Source organism: Diadema antillarum, unplaced genomic scaffold (genome assembly GCF_040938485.1).
Source record: "Diadema antillarum isolate AM-2024a unplaced genomic scaffold, OU_Dant_1.0 seq00000569_RagTag, whole genome shotgun sequence".
Classification (NCBI taxonomy): domain Eukaryota; kingdom Metazoa; phylum Echinodermata; class Echinoidea; order Diadematoida; family Diadematidae; genus Diadema; species Diadema antillarum.
In genome coordinates this window covers 728,981-744,888 of record NW_027271507.1, presented here as the reverse complement: position 1 = coordinate 744,888, position 15,908 = coordinate 728,981, and the positions used below count along the sequence as shown (strand labels likewise).

General features: G+C 37.4%; 1 protein-coding gene across 1 annotated transcript in view; it reads left to right on the top strand.

The window, feature by feature from the left end:
- Positions 1-15,908, top strand: part of LOC139735263 (signal recognition particle subunit SRP72-like) — a 39,774-nt gene that overhangs the window by 20,507 nt on the left and 3,359 nt on the right. The gene's annotated exons all lie outside the window — the stretch shown is intronic.

Genomic DNA, 15,908 nt, shown 5'->3' with positions numbered 1-15,908 from the left:
GAAGAGTTTCTATAATCCTCTCATTCCCAGCTCTTTTGTAGACCGTTTCATTTTGCAGAACAGTTTCTATAACCCTTTCATTCCCAGCTCTTTTGTAGACCCTTTCATTTGGCAGTACCCTTTCAATAACCCTTTTATTCTCAGTATCTCTGTATACCCTTTCAAATTGAAGAACAGTTTCTATAACCCTTTCATTCCCAGCTCTTTTGTAGACCCTTTCATTTGGCAGTACCCTTTCAATAACCCTTTTATTCTCAGTACCTTTCTCTACCCTTTCATTTTCCTGAACATTTTCTGTTGCCCTTTCAATCCCAGCTCTTTGTAGACCCTTTGATTTGGCAGTACCCTTTCAATAACCCTTTCATTCTCAGTATCTATGTACACCCTTTCAATATGCAGAACAGCTTCTATAATCCTTTCATTCCCAGCTCTTTAGCACACCCTTTCATTTGGCAGTACCCGTGTATTAACCCTCTTATTCTCAGTACCTTTCTCTACCCTTTCATTTTGCTGAACATTTTCTATATCCTTTTCGTTTCCAGCTCTTTTGCAGACCCTTTGATTTCGCAGTACCCTTGTACTAACCCTTTTATTCTCAGTGCCTCTGTACACCCTTACATTTTGCAGTACAGTTTGTGTAATCATGTTATTCCCAGCTCTTTTGTAGACCCTTTCATTTGGCAGTACCCTTTCAATAACCCTTTTATTCTCAGTATCTCTGTATACCCTTTCAAATTGAAGAACAGTTTCTATAACCCTTTCATTTTCAGCTCTTTTGTAAACCCTTTCATTTGGCAGTACCCTTTCAATAACCCTTTTATTCTCAGTATCTCTGTATACCCTTTCAAATTGCAGAACAGTTTCTATAACCCTTTCGTTCCCAGCTTTTTTTTAAACCCTTTCATTTAGCAGTACCCTTTCAATAACCCTTTTATTCTCATTATCTCTCTATACCCATTTAAATTACAGAACAGTTTCTATACCCCTTTCATTCCCAGCTCTTTTGTAGACCCTTTCATTTGGCAGTACCCTTTCAATAACCCTTTTATTCTCATTATCTCTGTATACCCATTCAAATTACAGAACAGTTTCTATAACCCTTTCATTCCCAGCTATTTTGTAGACCCTTTCATTTGGCAGTACCCTTTCAATAACCCTTTTATTCTCAGTATCTCTGTACACCTTTTCAATATGCAGAACAGTTTATATATCCCTCTCATTCCCAGCTCTTTTGTAGACCCTTTCATTCGGCAGTACCCTTGTATTAACCCTCTTATTCTCAGTACCTTTCTCTACCCTTTCATTTTCCTGGACATTTTCTATTACCCTTTCATTCCCAGCTCTTTTGTAGACCCTTTCAATTGGCAATACCCTTTCAATATCCCTTTTATTCTCAGTATCTATGTACACCCTTTCAATATGCAGAACAGCTTCTATAATCCTTTCATTCCCAGCTCTTTAGCAGACCCTTTCATTTGGCAGTACCCTTGTACTAACCCTCTTATTCTCAGTACCTTTCTCTACCCTTTCATTTTGCTGAACATTTTCTATATATCCTTTTCGTTCCCAGCTCTTTTGCACACCCTTTTATTTGGCAGTACCCTTTCAATAACCCTTTTATTCTCATTATTTCTGTATACCCATTCAAATTACAGAACAGTTTCTATAACCCTTTCGTTCCCAGCTTTTTTATAGACCCTTTCATTTGGCAGTACCCTTTCAATAGCCCTTTTATTCTCAGTATCTCTGTATACCCTTTCAAATTACAGAACAGTTTCTGTAACCCTTTCGTTCCCAGCTTTTTTGTAAACCCTTTCATTTGGCAATACCCTTGCAATAACCCTTTTATTCTCAGTATCTCTGTATACCCTTTCAAATTACAGAACAGTTTCTATAACCCTTACGTTCCCAGCTTTTTTGTAAACCCTTTCATTTGGCAGTACCCTTTCAATAATCCTTTAATTCTCAGTATCTCTGTATACCCTTTCAAATTACAGAACAGTTTCTATAACCCTTTCGTTCCCAGCTTTTTTGTAAACCCTTTCATTTGGCAGTACCCTTTCAATAACCCTTTTATTCTCATTATCTCTGTATACCCATTCAAATTACAGAACAGTTTCTATAACCCTCCATTCCCAGCTCTTTTGTAGACCCTTTCATTTGGCAGTACCCTTTCAATAACCCTTTTATTCTCAGTATCTCTGTACACCTTTTCAATATGCAGAACAGTTTATATAACCCTCTCATTCCCAGCTCTTTTGTAGACCCTTTCATTCGGCAGTACCCTTGTACTAACCCTCTTATTCTCAGTACCTCTCTCTACCCTTTCATTTTACAGAACAGTTTCTATAAGCCTTTCGTTCCCAGCCCTTTTGTAGACCCTTTCATTTGGCAGTACCCTTTCAATAACCCTTTTATTCTCAGTATCTGTGTACACCCTTTCATTTTGCTGAAGAGTTTCTATAATCCTCTCATTCCCAGCTCTTTTGTAGACCGTTTCATTTTGCAGAACAGTTTCTATAACCCTCTCATTCCCAGCTCTTTTATAGACCATTTTATTTGGCAGTACCCTTTCAATAACCCTTTAATTCTCAGTATCTCTGTACACCCTTTCAATTTCCAAACCAGTTTCTATAACCCTTTCATTCCCAGCTCTTTTGTAGACCCTTTCATTTGGCAGTACCCTTTCAATTACCCTTTTATTCTCAGTATCTCTGTATACCCTTTCAAATTGAAGAACAGTTTCTATAATCCTTTCATTCCCAGCTCTTTTGTAGACCCTTTCATTTGGCAGTACCCTTTCAATAACCCTTTTATTCTCAGTATCTCTTTATACCCTTTCAAATTGAAGAACAGTTTCTATAACCCTTTCATTCTCAGTATCTCTTTATACCATTTCAAATTGAAGAACAGTTTCTATAACCCTTTCATTCCCAGCTCTTTTGTAGACCCTTTCATTTGGCAGTACCCTTTCAATAACCCTTTTATTCTCAGTATCTCTTTATACCCTTTCAAATTGAAGAACAGTTTCTATAACCCTTTCATTCTCAGTATCTCTTTATACCCTTTCAAATTGAAGAACAGTTTCTATAACCCTTTCATTCCAAGCTCTTTTGTCAACCCTTTCATTTGGCAGTACCCTTGCAATAACCCTTTTATTCTCATTATCTGTGTACACCCTTTCAAATTACAGAACAGTTTCTACAACCCTTTCTTACCCAGCTCTTTTGTGGACCATTTCATTTGGCAGGACCCTTGCAATAACCCTTTCATTCTCAGTATATCTGTATACCCTTTCAAATGGCAGAAGAGTTTCCAATACCCTTTTATTCCCAGCTCTTTTCTAGACCCTTTCATTAGGCAGTACCCTTTCAATAACCCTTTTATTCTCAGTATCTCTGTATACCCTTTCAAAGTGAAGAACAGTTTCTATAACCCTTTCATTTTCAGCTCTTTTGTAAACCCTTTCATTTGGCAGTACCCTTCCAATAACCCTTTTATTCTCAGTATCTCTGTATACCCTTTCAAATGGCAGAAGAGTTTCTATAACCCTTTAATTCCCAGCTCTTTTGGAGACCCTTTCATGAGGCAATACCCTTTCAATAACCCTTTTATTCTCAGTATCTCTGCATACCCTTTCAAATTGAAGAACAGTTTCTATAACCCTTTCATTCTCAGTATCTATACCCTTTCAAATTGAAGAACAGTTTCTATAACCCTTTCATTCCCAGCTCTTTTGTAAACCCTTTCATTTGGCAGTACCCTTCCAATAACCCTTTTATTCTCATTATCTGTGTACACCCTTTCAAATTACAGAACAGTTTCTATAACCCTTTCTTACCCAGCTCTTTTGTGGACCATTTCATTAGGCAGTACCCTTTCAATAACCTTTTATTCTCAGTATCTCTGTATACCCTTTCAAATTGAAGAACAGCTTCTATAACCCTTTCATTTTCAGCTCTTTTGTAAACCCTTTCATTTGGCAGTACCCTTCCAATATCCCTTTTATTCTCAGTATCTCTGTATACCCTTTCAAATGGCAGAAGAGTTTCTATAACCCTTTAATTCCCAGCTCTTTTGGAGACCCTTTCATGAGGCAGTACCCTTTCAATAACCCTTTTATTCTCAGTATCTCTGTACACCCTTTCATTTTGCTGAAGAGTTTCTATAATCCTCTCATTCCCAGCTCTTTTGTAGACCGTTTCATTTTGCAGAACAGTTTCTATAACCCTCTCATTCCCAGCTCTTTTATAGACCCTTTTATTTGGCAGTACCCTTTCAATAACCCTTTAATTCTCAGTATCTCTGTACACCCTTTCAATTTCCAAACCAGTTTCTATAACCCTTTCATTCCCAGCTCTTTTGTAGACCCTTTCATTTGGCAGTACCCTTTCAATAACCCTTTTATTCTCAGTATCTCTGTATACCCTTTCAAATTGAAGAACAGTTTCTATAACCCTTTCATTCCCAGCTCTTTTGTAGACCCTTTCATTTGGCAGTACCCTTTCAATAACCCTTTTATTCTCAGTATCTCTTTATACCCTTTCAAATTGAAGAACAGTTTCTATAACCCTTTCATTCTCAGTATCTCTTTATACCCTTTCAAATTGAAGAACAGTTTCTATAACCCTTTCATTCCAAGCTCTTTTGTAAACCCTTTCATTTGGCAGTACCCTTCCAATAACCCTTTTATTCTCATTATCTGTGTACACCCTTTCAAATTACAGAACAGTTTCTATAACCCTTTCTTACCCAGCTCTTTTGTGGACCATTTCATTTGGCAGGACTCTTGCAATAACCCTTTCATTCTCAGTATATCTGTATACCCTTTCAAATGGCAGAAGAGTTTCCAATACCCTTTTATTCCCAGCTCTTTTCTAGACCCTTTCATTAGGCAGTACCCTTTCAATAACCCTTTTATTCTCAGTATCTCTGTATACCCTTTCAAAGTGAAGAACAGTTTCTATAACCCTTTCATTTTCAGCTCTTTTGTAAACCCTTTCATTTGGCAGTACCCTTCCAATAGCCCTTTTATTCTCAGTATCTCTGTATACCCTTTCAAATGGCAGAAGAGTTTCTATAACCCTTTAATTCCCAGCTCTTTTGGAGACCCTTTCATGAGGCAGTACCCTTTCAATAACCCTTTTATTCTCAGTATCTCTGTATACCCTTTCAAATTGAAGAACAGTTTCTATAACCCTTTCATTCTCAGTATCTATACCCTTTCAAATTGAAGAACAGTTTCTATAACCCTTTCATTCTCAGTATCTATACCCTTTCAAATTGAAGAACAGTTTCTATAACCCTTTCATTCCCAGCTCTTTTGTAAACCCTTTCATTTGGCAGTACCCTTCCAATAACCCTTTTATTCTCATCATCTGTGTACACCCTTTCAAATTACAGAACAGTTTCTATAACCCTTTCTTACCCAGCTCTTTTGTGGACCATTTCATTTGGCAGGACCCTTGCAATAACCCTTTCATTCTCAGTATATCTGTATACCCTTTCAAATGGCAGAAGAGTTTCCAATACCCTTTTATTCCCAGCTCTTTTCTAGACCCTTTCATTAGGCAGTACCCTTTCAATAACCCTTTTATTCTCAGTATCTCTGTATACCCTTTCAAATTGAAGAACAGCTTCTATAACCCTTTCATTTTCAGCTCTTTTGTAAACCCTTTCATTTGGCAGTACCCTTCCAATATCCCTTTTATTCTCAGTATCTCTGTATACCCTTTCAAATGGCAGAAGAGTTTCTATAACCCTTTAATTCCCAGCTCTTTTGGAGACCCTTTCATGAGGCAGTACCCTTTCAATAACCCTTTTATTCTCAGTATCCCTGTATACCCTTTCAAATTGAAGAACAGTTTCTATAACCCTTTCATTTTCAGCTCTTTTGTAAACCCTTTCATTTGGCAGTACCCTTTCAATAACCCTTTTATTCTCAGTATCTCTTTATACCCTTTCAAATTGAAGAACAGTTTCTATAACCCTTTCATTCCAAGCTCTTTTGTAAACCCTTTCATTTGGCAGTACCCTTCCAATAACCCTTTTATTCTCATTATCTGTGTACACCCTTTCAAATTACAGAACAGTTTCTATAACCCTTTCTTACCCAGCTCTTTTGTGGACCATTTCATTTGGCAGGACCCTTGCAATAACCCTTTCATTCTCAGTATATCTGTATACCCTTTCAAATGGCAGAAGAGTTTCCAATACCCTTTTATTCCCAGCTCTTTTCTAGACCCTTTCATTAGGCAGTACCCTTTCAATAACCCTTTTATTCTCAGTATCTCTGTATACCCTTTCAAAGTGAAGAACAGTTTCTATAACCCTTTCATTTTCAGCTCTTTTGTAAACCCTTTCATTTGGCAGTACCCTTCCAATAACCCTTTTATTCTCAGTATCTCTGTATACCCTTTCAAATGGCAGAAGAGTTTCTATAACCCTTTAATTCCCAGCTCTTTTGGAGACCCTTTCATTTGGCAGTACCCTTTCAATAACCCTTTTATTCTCAGTATCTCTGTATACCCTTTCAAATTGAAGAACAGTTTCTATAACCCTTTCATTCTCAGTATCTATACCCTTTCAAATTGAAGAACAGTTTCTATAACCCTTTCATTCCCAGCTCTTTTGTAAACCCTTTCATTTGGCAGTACCCTTCCAATAACCCTTTTATTCTCATTATCTGTGTACACCCTTTCAAATTACAGAACAGTTTCTATAACCCTTTCTTACCCAGCTCTTTTGTGGACCATTTCATTAGGCAGTACCCTTTCAATAACCTTTTATTCTCAGTATCTCTGTATACCCTTTCAAATTGAAGAACAGCTTCTATAACCCTTTCATTTTCAGCTCTTTTGTAAACCCTTTCATTTGGCAGTACCCTTCCAATATCCCTTTTATTCTCAGTATCTCTGTATACCCTTTCAAATGGCAGAAGAGTTTCTATAACCCTCTATAACCCTTTAATTCCCAGCTCTTTTGGAGACCCTTTCATGAGGCAGTACCCTTTCAATAACCCTTTTATTCTCAGTATCTCTGTACACCCTTTCATTTTGCTGAAGAGTTTCTATAATCCTCTCATTCCCAGCTCTTTTGTAGACCGTTTCATTTTGCAGAACAGTTTCTATAACCCTCTCATTCCCAGCTCTTTTATAGACCCTTTTATTTGGCAGTACCCTTTCAATAACCCTTTAATTCTCAGTATCTCTGTACACCCTTTCAATTTCCAAACCAGTTTCTATAACCCTTTCATTCCCAGCTCTTTTGTAGACCCTTTCATTTGGCAGTACCCTTTCAATAACCCTTTTATTCTCAGTATCTCTGTATACCCTTTCAAATTGAAGAACAGTTTCTATAACCCTTTCATTCCCAGCTCTTTTGTAGACCCTTTCATTTGGCAGTACCCTTTCAATAACCCTTTTATTCTCAGTATCTCTTTATACCCTTTCAAATTGAAGAACAGTTTCTATAACCCTTTCATTCTCAGTATCTCTTTATACCCTTTCAAATTGAAGAACAGTTTCTATAACCCTTTCATTCCAAGCTCTTTTGTAAACCCTTTCATTTGGCAGTACCCTTCCAATAACCCTTTTATTCTCATTATCTGTGTACACCCTTTCAAATTACAGAACAGTTTCTATAACCCTTTCTTACCCAGCTCTTTTGTGGACCATTTCATTTGGCAGGACTCTTGCAATAACCCTTTCATTCTCAGTATATCTGTATACCCTTTCAAATGGCAGAAGAGTTTCCAATACCCTTTTATTCCCAGCTCTTTTCTAGACCCTTTCATTAGGCAGTACCCTTTCAATAACCCTTTTATTCTCAGTATCTCTTTATACCCTTTCAAAGTGAAGAACAGTTTCTATAACCCTTTCATTTTCAGCTCTTTTGTAAACCCTTTCATTTGGCAGTACCCTTCCAATAACCCTTTTATTCTCAGTATCTCTGTATACCCTTTCAAATGGCAGAAGAGTTTCTATAACCCTTTAATTCCCAGCTCTTTTGGAGACCCTTTCATGAGGCAGTACCCTTTCAATAACCCTTTTATTCTCAGTATCTCTGTATACCCTTTCAAATTGAAGAACAGTTTCTATAACCCTTTCATTCTCAGTATCTATACCCTTTCAAATTGAAGAACAGTTTCTATAACCCTTTCATTCTCAGTATCTATACCCTTTCAAATTGAAGAACAGTTTCTATAACCCTTTCATTCCCAGCTCTTTTGTAAACCCTTTCATTTGGCAGTACCCTTCCAATAACCCTTTTATTCTCATCATCTGTGTACACCCTTTCAAATTACAGAACAGTTTCTATAACCCTTTCTTACCCAGCTCTTTTGTGGACCATTTCATTTGGCAGGACCCTTGCAATAACCCTTTCATTCTCAGTATATCTGTATACCGTTTCAAATGGCAGAAGAGTTTCCAATACCCTTTTATTCCCAGCTCTTTTCTAGACCCTTTCATTAGGCAGTACCCTTTCAATAACCCTTTTATTCTCAGTATCTCTGTATACCCTTTCAAATTGAAGAACAGCTTCTATAACCCTTTCATTTTCAGCTCTTTTGTAAACCCTTTCATTTGGCAGTACCCTTCCAATATCCCTTTTATTCTCAGTATCTCTGTATACCCTTTCAAATGGCAGAAGAGTTTCTATAACCCTTTAATTCCCAGCTCTTTTGGAGACCCTTTCATGAGGCAGTACCCTTTCAATAACCCTTTTATTCTCAGTATCTCTGTATACCCTTTCAAATTGAAGAACAGTTTCTATAACCCTTTCATTTTCAGCTCTTTTGTAAACCCTTTCATTTGGCAGTACCCTTTCAATAACCCTTTTATTCTCAGTATCTCTTTATACCCTTTCAAATTGAAGAACAGTTTCTATAACCCTTTCATTCCAAGCTCTTTTGTAAACCCTTTCATTTGGCAGTACCCTTCCAATAACCCTTTTATTCTCATTATCTGTGTACACCCTTTCAAATTACAGAACAGTTTCTATAACCCTTTCTTACCCAGCTCTTTTGTGGACCATTTCATTTGGCAGGACCCTTTCAATAACCCTTTCATTCTCAGTATATCTGTATACCCTTTCAAATGGCAGAAGAGTTTCCAATACCCTTTTATTCCCAGCTCTTTTCTAGACCCTTTCATTAGGCAGTACCCTTTCAATAACCCTTTTATTCTCAGTATCTCTGTATACCCTTTCAACGTGAAGAACAGTTTCTATAACCCTTTCATTTTCAGCTCTTTTGTAAACCCTTTCATTTGGCAGTACCCTTCCAATAACCCTTTTATTCTCAGTATCTCTGTATACCCTTTCAAATGGCAGAAGAGTTTCTATAACCCTTTAATTCCCAGCTCTTTTGGAGACCCTTTCATGAGGCAGTACCCTTTCAATAACCCTTTTATTCTCAGTATCTCTGTATACCCTTTCAAATTGAAGAACAGTTTCTATAACCCTTTCATTCTCAGTATCTATACCCTTTCAAATTGAAGAACAGTTTCTATAACCCTTTCATTCCCAGCTCTTTTGTAAACCCTTTCATTTGGCAGTACCCTTCCAATAACCCTTTTATTCTCATTATCTGAGTACACCCTTTCAAATTACAGAACAGTTTCTATAACCCTTTCTTACCCAGCTCTTTTGTGGACCATTTCATTTGGCAGGACCCTTGCAATAACCCTTTCATTCTCAGTATATCTGTATACCCTTTCAAATGGCAGAAGAGTTTCCAATACCCTTTTATTCCCAGCTCTTTTCTAGACCCTTTCATTAGGCAGTACCCTTTCAATAACCCTTTTATTCTCAGTATCTCTGTATACCCTTTCAAATTGAAGAACAGCTTCTATAACCCTTTCATTTTCAGCTCTTTTGTAAACCCTTTCATTTGGCAGTACCCTTCCAATATCCCTTTTATTCTCAGTATCTCTGTATACCCTTTCAAATGGCAGAAGAGTTTCTATAACCCTTTAATTCCCAGCTCTTTTGGAGACCCTTTCATGAGGCAGTACCCTTTCAATAACCCTTTTATTCTCAGTATCTCTGTATACCCTTTCAAATTGAAGAACAGTTTCTATAACCCTTTCATTTTCAGCTCTTTTGTAAACCCTTTCATTTGGCAGTACCCTTCCAATAACCCTTTTATTCTCATTATCTGTGTACACCCTTTCAAATTACAGAACAGTTTCTATAACCCTTTCTTACCCAGCTCTTTTGTGGACCATTTCATTTGGCAGGACCCTTGCAATAACCCTTTCATTCTCAGTATATCTGTATACCCTTTCAAATGGCAGAAGAGTTTCCAATACCCTTTTATTCCCAGCTCTTTTCTAGACCCTTTCATTAGGCAGTACCCTTTCAATAACCCTTTTATTCTCAGTATCTCTGTATACCCTTTCAAAGTGAAGAACAGTTTCTATAACCCTTTCATTTTCAGCTCTTTTGTAAACCCTTTCATTTGGCAGTACCCTTCCAATAACCCTTTTATTCTCAGTATCTCTGTATACCCTTTCAAATGGCAGAAGAGTTTCTATAACCCTTTAATTCCCAGCTCTTTTGGAGACCCTTTCATGAGGCAGTACCCTTTCAATAACCCTTTTACTCTCAGTATCTCTGTATACCCTTTCAAATTGAAGAACAGTTTCTATAACCCTTTCATTCTCAGTATCTCTTTATACCCTTTCAAATTGAAGAACAGTTTCTATAACCCTTTCATTCCCAGCTCTTTTGTAAACCCTTTCATTTGGCAGTACCCTTCCAATAACCCTTTTATTCTCATAATCTGTGTACACCCTTTCAAATTACAGAACAGTTTCTATAACCCTTTCTTACCCAGCTCTTTTGTGGACCATTTCATTTGGCAGTACCCTTCCAATATCCCTTTTATTCTCAGTATCTCTGTATACCCTTTCAAATGGCAGAAGAGTTTCTATAACCCTTTAATTCCCAGCTCTTTTGGAGACCCTTTCATGAGGCAGTACCCTTTTAATAACCCTTTTATTCTCAGTATCTCTGTTTACCCTTTCAAATTGAAGAACAGTTTCTATAACCCTTTCATTTTCAGCTCTTTTGTAAACCCTTTCATTTGGCAGTACCCTTTCAATAACCCTTTTATTCTCAGTATCTCTGTATACCCTTTCGAATTACAGAACAGTTTCTATAACCCTTTCGTTCCCAGCTCTTTTGTAGACCCTTTCATTAGGCAGTACCTTTTCAATATCCCTTTAATTCTCAGTATCTCTTTATACCCATTCAAATTGCAGAACAGTTTCTATAACCCTTTCGTTCCCAGCTCTTTTGTAGACCCTTTCATTTGGCAGTACCCTTTCAATAACCCAGCTTTGATAACCCTTTCATTCCCAGCTCCTTTGTAAACCCGTTCAATCTGCAGTACCGTTTCATAAGTGTCTCATTCTCAGTACCTCTCTACACCTTTTATACCCTTTCAAATTGCAGAACAGTTTCTATTACCCTTTCATTCCCAGCACTTTTGTAGACCCTTTCATTTGGCAGTACCCTTTCAATAGCCCTTTTATTCTCAGTATCTCTGTACACCCTTTCATTTTGCTGAACAGTTTCTATAATCCTCTCATTCCCAGCTCTTTTGTAGACCGTTTCATTTTGCAGAACAGTTTCTATAACCCTCTCATTCCCAGCTCTTTTATAGACCCTTTTATTTGGCAGTACCCTTTCAATAACCCTTTAATTCTCAGTATCTCTGTACACCCTTTCAATTTCTAAACCAGTTTCTATAACCCTTTCATTCCCAGCTCTTTTGTAGACTCTTTCATTTGGCAGCACCATTTCAATAACCCCTTTATTCTCAGTGTCTCTGTACAACCATTCAATATGCAGAACAGTTTTATATACCTTTCATTCCCAGCTCTTTTGTAAACTCTTTCATTCGGCAGTACCCTTGTACTAACCCTCTTATTCTCAGTACCTTTCTCTACCCTTTCATTTTCCTGAACATTTTCTAATGCCCTTTCAATCCCAGCTCTTTGTAGACCCTTTGATTTGGCAGTACCCTTTCAATAACCCTTTCATTCTCAGTATCTATGTACACCCTTTCAATATGCAGAACAGCTTCTATAATCCTTTCATTCCCAGCTCTTTAGCACACCCTTTCATTTGGCAGTACCCGTGTATTAACCCTCTTATTCTCAGTACCTTTCTCTACCCTTTCATTTTGCTGAACATTTTCTATATCCTTTTCGTTTCCAGCTCTTTTGCAGACCCTTTGATTTGGCAGTACCCTTGTACTAACCCTTTTATTCTCAGTGCCTCTGTACACCCTTACATTTTGCAGTACAGTTTGTGTAATCATGTTATTCCCAGCTCTTTTGTAGACCCTTTCATTTGGCAGTATCCTTTCAATAACCCTTTTATTCTCAGTATCTCTGTATACCCTTTCAAATTGAAGAACAGTTTCTATAACCCTTTCATTTTCAGCTCTTTTGTAAACCCTTTCATTTGGCAGTACCCTTTCAATAACCCTTTTATTCTCAGTATCTCTGTATACCCTTTCAAATTGCAGAACAGTTTCTATAACCCTTTCGTTCCCAGCTTTTTTGTAAACCCTTTCATTTGGCAGTACCCTTTCAATAACCCTTTTATTCTCATTATCTCTCTATACCCATTCAAATTACAGAACAGTTTCTATAACCCTTTCATTCCCAGCTATTTTGTAGACCCTTTCATTTGGCAGTACCCTTTTAATAACCCTTTTATTCTCAGTATCTCTGTATACCCTTTCAAATTGAAGAACAGTTTCTATAACCCTTTCATTTTCAGCTCTTTTGTAAACCCTTTCATTTGGCAGTACCCTTTCAATAACCCTTTTATTCTCAGTATCTCTGTATACCCTTTCGAATTACAGAACAGTTTCTATAACCCTTTCGTTCCCAGCTCTTTTGTAGACCCTTTCATTAGGCAGTACCTTTTCAATAACCCTTTAATTCTCAGTATCTCTTTATACCCATTCAAATTGCAGAACAGTTTCTATAACCCTTTCGTTCCCAGCTCTTTTGTAGACCCTTTCATTTGGCAGTACCCTTTCAATAACCCAGCTTTGATAACCCTTTCATTCCCAGCTCCTTTGTAAACCCGTTCAATCTGCAGTACCGTTTCATAAGTGTCTCATTCTCAGTACCTCTCTACACCTTTTATACCCTTTCAAATTGCAGAACAGTTTCTATTACCCTTTCATTCCCAGCACTTTTGTAGACCCTTTCATTTGGCAGTACCCTTTCAATAGCGCTTTTATTCTCAGTATCTCTGTACACCCTTTCATTTTGCTGAACAGTTTCTATAATCCTCTCATTCCCAGCTCTTTTGTAGACCGTTTCATTTTGCAGAACAGTTTCTATAACCCTCTCATTCCCAGCTCTTTTATAGACCCTTTTATTTGGCAGTACCCTTTCAATAACCCTTTAATTCTCAGTATCTCTGTACACCCTTTCAATTTCTAAACCAGTTTCTATAACCCTTTCATTCCCAGCTCTTTTGTAGACTCTTTCATTTGGCAGCACCATTTCAATAACCCCTTTATTCTCAGTGTCTCTGTACAACCATTCAATATGCAGAACAGTTTTATATACCTTTCATTCCCAGCTCTTTTGTAAACTCTTTCATTCGGCAGTACCCTTGTACTAACCCTCTTATTCTCAGTACCTTTCTCTACCCTTTCATTTTCCTGAACATTTTCTAATGCCCTTTCAATCCCAGCTCTTTGTAGACCCTTTGATTTGGCAGTACCCTTTCAATAACCCTTTCATTCTCAGTATCTATGTACACCCTTTCAATATGCAGAACAGCTTCTATAATCCTTTCATTCCCAGCTCTTTAGCACACCCTTTCATTTGGCAGTACCCGTGTATTAACCCTCTTATTCTCAGTACCTTTCTCTACCCTTTCATTTTGCTGAACATTTTCTATATCCTTTTCGTTTCCAGCTCTTTTGCAGACCCTTTGATTTGGCAGTACCCTTGTACTAACCCTTTTATTCTCAGTGCCTCTGTACACCCTTACATTTTGCAGTACAGTTTGTGTAATCATGTTATTCCCAGCTCTTTTGTAGACCCTTTCATTTGGCAGTATCCTTTCAATAACCCTTTTATTCTCAGTATCTCTGTATACCCTTTCAAATTGAAGAACAGTTTCTATAACCCTTTCATTTTCAGCTCTTTTGTAAACCCTTTCATTTGGCAGTACCCTTTCAATAACCCTTTTATTCTCAGTATCTCTGTATACCCTTTCAAATTGCAGAACAGTTTCTATAACCCTTTCGTTCCCAGCTTTTTTGTAAACCCTTTCATTTGGCAGTACCCTTTCAATAACCCTTTTATTCTCATTATCTCTCTATACCCATTCAAATTACAGAACAGTTTCTATAACCCTTTCATTCCCAGCTATTTTGTAGACCCTTTCATTTGACAGTACCCTTTCAATAACCCTTTTATTCTCAGTATCTCTGTACACCTTTTCAATATGCAGAACAGTTTATATATCCCTCTCATTCCCAGCTCTTTTGTAGACCCTTTCATTCGGCAGTACCCTTGTATTAACCCTCTTATTCTCAGTACCTTTCTCTACCCTTTCATTTTCCTGGACATTTTCTATTGCCCTTTCATTCCCAGCTCTTTTGTAGACCCTTTCATTTGGCAATACCCTTTCAATATCCCTTTTATTCTCAGTATCTATGTACACCCTTTCAATATGCAGAACAGCTTCTATAATCCTTTCATTCCCAGCTCTTTAGCAGACCCTTTCATTTGGCAGTACCCTTGTACTAACCCTCTTATTCTCAGTACCTTCCTCTACCCTTTCATTTTGCTGAACATTTTCTATATATCCTTTTCGTTCCCAGCTCTTTTGCAGACCCTTTTATTTGGCAGTACCCTTTCAATAACCCTTTTATTCTCATTATTTCTGTATACCCATTCAAATTACAGAGCAGTTTCTATAACCCTTTCGTTCCCAGCTTTTTTATAGACCCTTTCATTTGGCAGTACCCTTTCAATAGCCCTTTTATTCTCAGTATCTCTGTATACCCTTTCAAATTACAGAACAGTTTCTGTAACCCTTTCGTTCCCAGCTTTTTTGTAAACCCTTTCATTTGGCAATACCCTTTCAATAACCCTTTTATTCTCAGTATCTCTGTATACCCTTTCAAATTACAGAACAGTTTCTATAACCCTTACGTTCCCAGCTTTTTTGTAAACCCTTTCATTTGGCAGTACCCTTTCAATAATCCTTTAATTCTCAGTATCTCTGTATACCCTTTCAAATTACAGAACAGTTTCTATAACCCTTTCGTTCCCAGCTTTTTTGTAAACCCTTTCATTTGGCAGTACCCTTTCAATAACCCTTTTATTCTCATTATCTCTGTATACCCATTCAAATTACAGAACAGTTTCTATAACCCTTTCATTCCCAGCTCTTTTGTAGACCCTTTCATTTGGCAGTACCCTTTCAATAACCCTTTTATTCTCAGTATCTCTGTACACCTTTTCAATATGCAGAACAGTTTATATAACCCTCTCATTCCCAGCTCTTTTGTAGACCCTTTCATTCGGCAGTACCCTTGTACTAACCCTCTTATTCTCAGTACCTCTCTCTACCCTTTCATTTTACAGAACAGTTTCTATAAGCCTTTCGTTCCCAGCCCTTTTGTAGACCCTTTCATTTGGCAGTACCCTTTCAATAACCCTTTAATTCTCAGTATCTCTGTATACCCTTTCAAATTGCAGAACAGTTTCTATAACCCTTTCGTTCCCAGCCCTTTTGTAGACCCTTTCATATGGCAGTACCCTTTTATTTTCAGTATCTCTATATACCCTTTCAATTTACAGAACAGTGCATAGAAAATACAGAATACTCTAGAGCTATTTTCAAGGTTGGCA